Below are 9,761 nucleotides of genomic sequence, written 5' to 3' on the forward strand. Positions count from 1 at the left end.
TGATTTTCTAAAATTATATTTTATCAGTAGGAAATCGCGCTGAAGAAGTCTCGTTCCGAACACATCGCGATATTTGGCATCAGTTCACGTGTGTCAGATGTTGGTAAGTAAATACCTAAATACGCTATCCTAATGTGTGATATAATGTCTTTTCTGTTTGTCGATGTTAATCTGCCATTATATCTGCCATCTCCACGGAGACTTTGCGTTTCATTGCTTTCTAATTCAAAACAGGGTGATTAACACTGCCTGTCACGTGACGTGCTATAGGCCTAGATATTCATATCAGATTAAAAATAGTACAATTAGTTCCAAAGTTGTATTTGTAGTAGAAGCACAGTAAAAACAACACTTACCATGCTTTTACCGCAGTAACATTAGTTTTACTGTGATAAGTGTAGTAAAAAGACAGTAATCACAAAACTTACCATGCTTTTACCACACTATTTGTAGTTTTAATGTGGTACTTATTGTAAATGCACAGTAACCACAACACTTACCATGCTTTTACCACAGTAACCATAGTTTTACTGTGATAGGTGTGGTAAAAGGACAGTAACCACAAAACTTACCATGCTTTAAACCTCAGTAACCTTAGTTTTACTGTGATTGGTTTAGTAAGGACAGTAATCACAAAACTTACCATGCTTTTACCTCAGTATTGATAGTTTTAAAGTGATATTTGTTGTAAATGCATATTAACCACAACACTTGCCATGCTTGTAAGGCTTTATAATGTAACATCCAATATTTGCAAGGTAAATCAGTACTTTTCCCTTTAAATAATCCTATATATTATACATAATGATATTTTCTTTTCTCTTTTTTCAGCTGAAAAGACCAAAAGGGCCTTTCGGACTCAGTCATTCCATTATTGTTTGAGGAGAAGTAAACGGAGAAGACGGACAGCTGCAAAGGCAAATATTCGCAATGGTATGTATGTGTTGGTTTTAACCCTAAATCAAACATTTTATCAAGCATTTGTTGTTTCTTAAAACTTTTCTCACAAAACCCATAGCCCAATCAGTACAAACATAGTCTGAAAGTCTTAATAATTCACAAGATTTAACAAGTTTTTTCAAATTCGTACGATACTCGTACATATTTGTATACTCGTACACAATCCTGCAGCTTTTACTCCTAGTGCTGTCATTGGCTACTGCCTCAATTCCTGTACATATTTATCGCGATATTTGTAAATCAGTTGCGCCACTTCTTGGAAAGTTGTCGGATGTCACACACACTGTCAGAAAGTTTATATTAATTGCAAATTGGTCTCCGTCTGTTTATGTTCCAGTGATACATGATGTCTCTCCACACCTCATAACCTACCTCTGTTTGCAAGAGTGGAAAAGCTTATCTGACTTGTCAAATGACATCAGATACTCGATTATTTATATATAACTGTCCCGTTTGCATGTAAATCATTTTCATGATTATTGCTTGCTATTAAAGACATACTTTTATTCATAGAAATGCCCACATATCAGTGAACTTATTACATAAAAATGCTTTTAACATTTAATTATGCAACACTCTTTACAGAAAACATATCCTACAGTTATAAACTGACTATTTGCAAGTAATGTATTAAAATGACCTTCCTTTCTGTTTTGCAGGATTACTTAGTCCTTTTTTTTTAAAGCTCTACCAATATCAAACTCAACAGCTCTTTTAAGAGCCAACCATTACAAGAGCTACTAGTGAGTCGCAGCGAATCTTGCCGGGATCAGCCCTTCCCAGGTGAAGTTTCTAGAATATTGCAATCAGTATTTACTCATCAAATGTTCTCTCCTGAATCATATGGTAAATTAACTTATTTATAACTGTCTTAATTTGTGTTTCAAGAACAATAGTAATTGCACATAGAGTAAGTCGAGACTATCTTGTTTTACAGCAGAGAAGGAAGACCAGTCCTTATATCAACGCAAGCTAATCGAATAAGTCCTTTGTTTCGGGTGAGGAAGGAACATCTGGTGCCCAAAGAAGGCAGAAAGCTGCGCAAGTCCATTGGTATGTCTTGTATTGAAACAATGCTGTAATATGTAGTACATAATTTGATGTTGACAATTTTACATTGTACAGGTTATCACTTGGTTTTTGATCATGTGAAGCTCTTGAAACAAGTGACAGAAGAGTATGTAGTCTGGAAAGAAATCAAGCATCACTGGCAAAGGCTCAAAAGAGACCATGCCTTTCTTAAAAATCTTTTAAAATATGTTGCTGTTGATATGGGTAAAACTGTTTTTGTTCAGTACTTAGCTTATTTTGTGCTGCAATATTTTATATATATATATATATATGTATATATATTTATATATGTATATGTGTATATATATATATATATGTGTATATATATATATATGTATATGTGTGTGTGTGTGTGTGTGTGTATATGTATATGTGTGTGTGTGTGTATGTATATATGTGTGTGTGTATATATATGAAGAGTTCAGATGCAAAAGCCTCTAAATGCCATTTGAAATTTTCTTATAGAATGATCATTTTTATCAAGCTTGTATATTTAAGTTCAGTAAATTCACTTAAATGATAATTAATAGGTAATCTTCATTGCAATTTAAGTGAAATTATTGAATTTAAATATACAAGCTTGATAAAAAATATCATTCTATAAGAAAATTTCAGATGGCATTTAGAGGCTTTTGCATCTGAACTCTTCATATATATATATATATATATATATATATATATATATATATATATATATATATATATATATATATATAAATACTTCAATGTGTATATTATATAACGTACTGACTGCTGCTTTGTAAATTTATGTAAGGAACAGGCAACTCTGGCCCTTTGCATTCTACTTTTTGAGGTTAGTTAAGAGTTAACCTCCAACCCTAATCGAGCACATCTGAAAATTTTAACCAAAGTCTTCAGGTTTACTTCTAGACAATAGGCAGGAGGGTTTGAGGTCGGAGCTAAATGTGCAGGACAGTGGACGCTGAGGGCCAGAGTAAACCATCACTGCTTTAAATAACGCAGAACATAACATAACTTTATTTGAATGGTTTCTGTCTTTTGTTTTACTTTCAGACCAGGACTGGAGAACGCCTGACAATGGGATGTTGAGACTTCTTCCTCTGGTTGAGAAAAAGCTACTCCACATCAGTGATCACATCTTCTGTTCTTCTGTTCTTCAACTGAACAAACTGTTTAGACGAGGATGAAGAACACTAACACGATAGAGACGTACAGGGAAGAGCAAGAAACCAGTTTAGCTGTGATAATGAATCATTATTTTCCAACACAATATCAAATCTGTTTTCTGTATCATATGTGACTGAATATGATTATCTGGCACTCGTTTTGTGGCTTCAGCAGCTGTGAATGGATTCATATGATGTTAACGTGTTTTTGAAGACACATTTTTATTTATCTTGAATCTCATTTGTCTTTTTGCTACTTTATCAACTTTATGCTTTGTTCTCCAATAAAGTGTTGTTTAATAAAGTATGATGACTATTGTGTATTGAAAGTGGTGTTTGGTACAGTAAATAGAAATTTTCTTTTGAGAAATTTTAATTTCTTATTTCTTTAAAAATAACTACATATAATTAATAACTTATAAATAACTAAATATAATTAATTACCATGATTCTTTTACTTGGGACATAAAAATTTAGATCTGGTTAATGATATTTGGGACAACAATGCAACAAAAGTTGCACATACTTGCATGTATGCCAGTTTCCAGTGAAATAAAGGGAAGCGATGTGAATAACTAGAGGCTGCAGTGGGCTATCTTGCTATAAATACTTAAAGCTTAATTGAAGATGATCCATGTTGATCATTCTAGTATACTCTATATAGTATACTCTATATATCACTGATGTCAGGAATATAAGCAGCAATCAGGGGGTGAAAAGGAAATGTTGGCACTGTTTTTTTGTTGTTTTACTGAATGGTGCATTATCCTTGTGTAATAGTAATAGTATGTGTAGATCTGTGTAGATTATACTGTCCTTCCACCCCCAGGGCCCAGCAACGGCCCCCAGAAGAGCAAACAAATGCACATTTCAAATGGCTGTAACTCAAAGTCTGATTAGTGTATCAAAGAGAAAATCGGCTGGACAACTGCTTATACTATGTTTAATAAATAATGTTGGCCACAGTTTTCAGACATAAATGGAAAGCTGGCATAAAGGTTATTTTTAAAGTGCTCACAGTAAAATATCAAATTTCAGCCTGTCCCTCATATATGTCATAAAGGTTTGCACAATGAACAAATTTAGATATCCAGTTGTCCATTAAATATATTATTTATTTAACATTTATTGTTTTATTACTAAACGTTTTAAACTACATTACCCACATATCTCTGTCATTCTATCAGTGGAGCAGGAAGCATTGTTCTGTAGTTCATTGAAATGTGCAGACATGCTTAGGGTTAGGGTTAGGATCTCGGTAAAGGAGTAATTTCTCACAACATAGAGACACTTTATAGTTAGCTTAATGTATAACTAACGTAATAATACCACCAAAACATACTTTGTAACATGAAGCGCCGTTTTATATGGGTTAAACGATTGTCCAATCACAGCGAGTTCTGCGATAAAGTCACAGCCAATAACAAGCCAGCTGAACAGATGCGTCACACTTACATGCCCTGGTTTATGGTAAACGATGACAGATCTCTTCTGGTTCCGGCTGCGGGGATAGATACCTTAAATATTTTATATTTAGGCTGTTAAACATGCATTCCTTCTAATTAAATTATAAAACTCATATTTAAAAACAAAAGACTCCTTTGTGTGGTTACCATCCAAAAACGAGGTCACATGATCAATGACACAAATTTGCTTAGACTGATGCATAAATAAATTTGAAAGAGAAACTTTTTTCAAAGCAATGTCCTACAGCAGGGGTAGTTTTGCAGTATTTTAATTAAAGATAATTACATGTACTAAAGTGCTTCTAACATTTACAGTGTATGTATAGTATATTAAAGGTATATCAATTATATTCAAATAAATGTAACAAAAGCACAATGAATGGACACCATTTTGAAAGCTTATTCCAATATTTAATGTCAAACTGTTTAAAGACAAATGTAGTGCCAAAACTATTGCACAACAGTATAAAAATCAGTTAATTAAAAATATCCAGATACAGGAGCAATCTATTATAGTGACACATACATTAATGTTAAAAAAATTGCTATGATGAAGTTGAATATATTTACAAACCAAGAGATGAGATTCAAGTTTGTTATGTGAACATACATTTGTTTCTTCGCTTTAAATAACAAATAGGCAAAAACATAAGCACAACATTTTACATTCTCAACTTTCATTCTATATCCTTGTGATTATTGGTCACTTTTATTGTAACTATGCAATGAATATGTCCTTTAGCAAAACACCTGATGAACACTGACACTTTTTTGATAAAGGCATTAGGCAGAAATCAAGTATAATTTATGAAGCTGAAAAGAGAAAACAAAATGCTTTAACAATATGGAAAAAGATAAATCACTATTTTCAATATTGGTTCTGCATATATCAAAGAGATCCTGAGGAGGAATGGGACTCCACATGAAGACTTTCAGAAACTGTGACAGAGCAAAGGGTGCACCTCGCTGGACACATCCTACGCATGCCCAAACAACAACACCCAAACACAGTGATGAAGTGGACACCACCAGGAGGATGCAGGAGACAGGGAAGACCAAGGAAGACATGGAGACAGATGTTTCACGAAGACCTGAAGAATGTCAGTGTCCCATGGGAAGATGTGAAGAACCTGGCCACGGATCGAATACGTTGGAGGACAGTTGTTGCCCAGCACAGGACTTGATGATGCCGTTGTGAGTTTATAACTGTAGGATATGTTTTCTGTAAAGAGTGTTGCATAATTAAATGTTAAAAGCATTTTTATGTAATAAGTTCACTGATATGTGGGCATTTCTATGAATAAAAGTATGTCTTTAATAGCAAGCAATAATCATGAAAATGATTTACATGCAAACGGGACAGTTATATATAAATAATCGAGTATCTGATGTCATGTGACAAGTCAGATAAGCTGCAGGATTGTGTACGAGTATACAAATATGTACGAGTATCGTACGAATTTGACAACTTGTTAAATCTTGTGAATTATTAAGACTTTCAGACTATGTTTGTACTGATTGGGCTATGGGTTTTGTGAGAAAAGTTTTAAGAAACAACAAATGCTTGATAAAATGTTTGATTTAGGGTTAAAACCAACACATACATACCATTGCGAATATTTGCCTTTGCAGCTGTCCGTCTTCTCCGTTTACTTCTCCTCAAACAATAATGGAATGACTGAGTCCGAAAGGCCCTTTTGGTCTTTTCAGCTGAAAAAAGAGAAAAGAAAATATCATTATGTATAATATATAGGATTATTTAAAGGGAAAAGTACTGATTTACCTTGCAAATATTGGATGTTACATTATAAAGCCTTACAAGCATGGCAAGTGTTGTGGTTAATATGCATTTACAACAAATATCACTTTAAAACTATCAATACTGAGGTAAAAGCATGGTAAGTTTTGTGATTACTGTCCTTACTAAACCAATCACAGTAAAACTAAGGTTACTGAGGTTTAAAGCATGGTAAGTTTTGTGGTTACTGTCCTTTTACCACACCTATCACAGTAAAACTATGGTTACTGTGGTAAAAGCATGGTAAGTGTTGTGGTTACTGTGCATTTACAATAAGTACCACATTAAAACTACAAATAGTGTGGTAAAAGCATGGTAAGTTTTGTGATTACTGTCTTTTTACTACACTTATCACAGTAAAACTAATGTTACTGCGGTAAAAGCATGGTAAGTGTTGTTTTTACTGTGCTTCTACTACAAATACAACTTTGGAACTAATTGTACTATTTTTAATCTGATATGAATATCTAGGCCTATAGCACGTCACGTGACAGGCAGTGTTAATCACCCTGTTTTGAATTAGAAAGCAATGAAACGCAAAGTCTCCGTGGAGATGGCAGATATAATGGCAGATTAACATCGACAAACAGAAAAGACATGATATCACACATTAGGATAGCGTATTTAGGTATTTACTTACCAACATCTGACACACGTGAACTGATGCCAAATATCGCGATGTGTTCGGAAGAGACTTCTTCAGCGCGATTTCCTACTGATAAAATATAATTTTAGAAAATCAATAAACAGCAAAGCAAACCAGCTTCCCTGGCAATAAGACCGAAATAATAACATAAAAAAAATACATAAAAATACAAAAGATCTCGTGAATAAATGTTGATTAAACAGCTTCTCTGCTGCAGCCGACAGCCAGGCAGAAAGAATCGTGCTGTTATTATCACGAAAGACGCTTCCCATTGAAAATACATTAGTTTAAAAAACGTGCTGGTATTACGAAAATAACGAAATAAACGTGTCCGTGGCACAAATCAATAGATTACATTACGTGACCATATCACGAACTGCCGTGAGATCACGTGCGTTGTTAAACTCACCGCTGAATGATCACGTGCGTTGTTAAACTCACCGCTGAACGCGCTAAACCTTTGTGGGGACTTTGATATCAGATTGCGAGGGGTTTTAAACATCAAAAACCAGTTGGAGGGCCAGATAAAAATTATCTGTGTGCTGCCATTTGACTCGCCCTGGCATAGATAATATTTTGTAGCCCAATGAGAAAAAAGGGAGTAAATAATTAAAACAAAATGAACAGCATTAGCTGCTACGTGTGAAAAGAAACCTGCTTTGGATGTATTATGTTCAGGACAAACGTAATAGCACTGCAATAGATTGGCTATATTAGGTTAAGGGCCAACGTAATAGCACTGCTTATATTAGGTTAAGGACCAACGTAATAGCACTGCTTATATGTTGGCATGTAACGTAATTGCGATTTGCAAAATAGTTTCCTCAGAACGTATTTCATGTGATACAGGGTTGCCTTGGATAACAATATATCTTATTGCAGGCAAAAGATGACCATCATTGGCTTTTCTTGATAAAGAATAATTGAAATAAAACTCAAGGAACTAAGCATGTTGTCTTGTCTTCTATTCATTTAATGAAGGTTTTTGTTAAAAAAAAAAAAAAAAATGGTGTTCCACAATTCTGTCCCGTGCAGCTCTGCCACTAGGTTGGTCCAAGTGCACTGGCTGGAGGTCATCATCAGGCTGCACCTCCACCACAGGGGTCCTCTCCTTTCTGATGGTGGCACTGTTGTGGAGTATGGCACATGCAACAATAATGTCACAGGCCCTGTCAGGTGCAACCCTCAGACACTGAAATCTTTCCTTTAGTTGCCCAAAGGTCATTTCAATGCGTGCCCTTGTCCGGGCTAGAGCTGCATTGAAACGGGTTTGTGGTCCGGGGTTTGGGTCAGGGAATGGCGTCATGAAATACTGCCTGCAGGTATAGCCCCTGTCACCAAGCAGGATCCCGTCGTAAGCACCTGGAAAAATGCAGTTTTGTTAGGCTCAGAATAAATGTATGTAATACAGTGAGCTTGATATTAAATATTTCCTTACCACGTTCAAAAAATGTGCATAAATGTGACTCTCTGAAAATCCTGGAGTCATGCACAGAACCAGGCCATTTTGCTTCCACATTTGTGATGTAGGACATGGAGTCACACACCATCTAAGATATTTTTAATCAGTCAACTGCATACTTTTTGATTACATTACTTTTTGTATTATTTGATATATTCTGGACTCGCTTCTCCAAGGTAAATGGTGAATTGTTTGATGTCAGGCTGCATGCTCAGAAAGCGGCCGTGGATTGTGCAGCGTGAGACCACCTTCAGCGACAGGTTCTTGTCGTAAAAACGGACAAGACATGGCTGCGAAAGACTTCCCGTATCACCTCCGCTTATAAAGCCGGGATCTAATCCTGTTAACATGAAATAAGCCTGCTCCCGAGCAAGTTTAAGCTTGGGCACCTGTTGCTATGACAGCAAGTCCAGGATGAGCGTCGAAGAACCAAACAATCCAAGATCATGCCAAATCTCCAACAATCAAATCCAGCTAACTGAGTTAGCGACGTACGAAGAACGGGCCCCTGGGGCCTGTTTCAGAAAGGAGGTTCAACTGAGTTGACTTACCCTGAGATGGGAAACTCTTGAGTTTTCGGTTACAGAACAGCGGAAATTAGTTAGTTCAATCAACTCTGAGTTGACTGACTCTGAGTTAAGCGCGTGCACCACCACTATAAAAAGCCATTATCAATGGAGTGCAGATATTATGAGTCACCATGGTAACAGCGCCAGACAAAAAGAGGTCTGCATATTTCTCACCAGCTTCTGCAAGCGTAAGAAGACATATTATTATTTTTTAAATATCGGCTGCAGCAGCGAAGGACAACTAGAGTTAGCTAGGGAGAAAATAGTTGCTCGAGTCAATGCGTATGTTTACATTTTAATTAGTTATACAGTGTTGGGTGTAATTAATTACCAAGTCATCTAAATACTGTCATTTAATTAAAGGGATTACTCTTAATTCTTCTGTAATTTGAAGTAAAATCTCATGTAATTGCATTAGACTATAGAACAATTCTGTATATTTAACATACATTTTTAAAAGGTATATTTTTTATGTAACCTTCTCCCACTTTGGTCAATTCAAGAATAATCCATGCAATTGTATATTGTTTATTTGAAAGCATTAAAAGTGCAGTTTCTTGTCTCTCCTTGTATTGTTCAAGTGGTTGAGGTTGATATGGGATTTATTAATAAGTAGACCAATACTTTCTAAAGATAGTCAT

General features: G+C 35.3%; 2 long non-coding RNA genes across 4 annotated transcripts; one reads left to right on the forward strand and one right to left on the reverse strand.

The window, feature by feature from the left end:
* Nucleotide 1: 1 nt before the first annotated feature.
* On the forward strand, nt 2–3,420 carry LOC309493396. Of its 3 annotated transcripts, none has more exons than XR_014203903.1 (5): nt 2–103; nt 832–933; nt 1,620–1,806; nt 1,901–2,013; nt 3,067–3,420. It is a non-coding gene; the product is annotated as an uncharacterized lncRNA (long non-coding RNA). The 3 variants fall into 3 exon arrangements; XR_014203904.1 differs by having other exon boundaries at nt 1,620–1,743; nt 1,898–2,013; XR_014203905.1 differs by having other exon boundaries at nt 1,620–1,743.
* A 2,114-nt stretch (nt 3,421–5,534) lies between these two features.
* LOC309493519 lies at nt 5,535–7,133 on the reverse strand. The gene is made up of 3 exons (XR_014203965.1): nt 7,084–7,133; nt 6,254–6,355; nt 5,535–5,867 (listed from the first exon to the last, which is right to left on the reverse strand). It is a non-coding gene; the product is annotated as an uncharacterized lncRNA (long non-coding RNA).
* Nucleotides 7,134–9,761: the final 2,628 nt, after the last annotated feature.

Source organism: Leuciscus leuciscus (genome assembly GCF_965113295.1).
Source record: "Leuciscus leuciscus genome assembly, chromosome: 2".
NCBI lineage: Eukaryota > Metazoa > Chordata > Actinopteri > Cypriniformes > Leuciscidae > Leuciscus > Leuciscus leuciscus.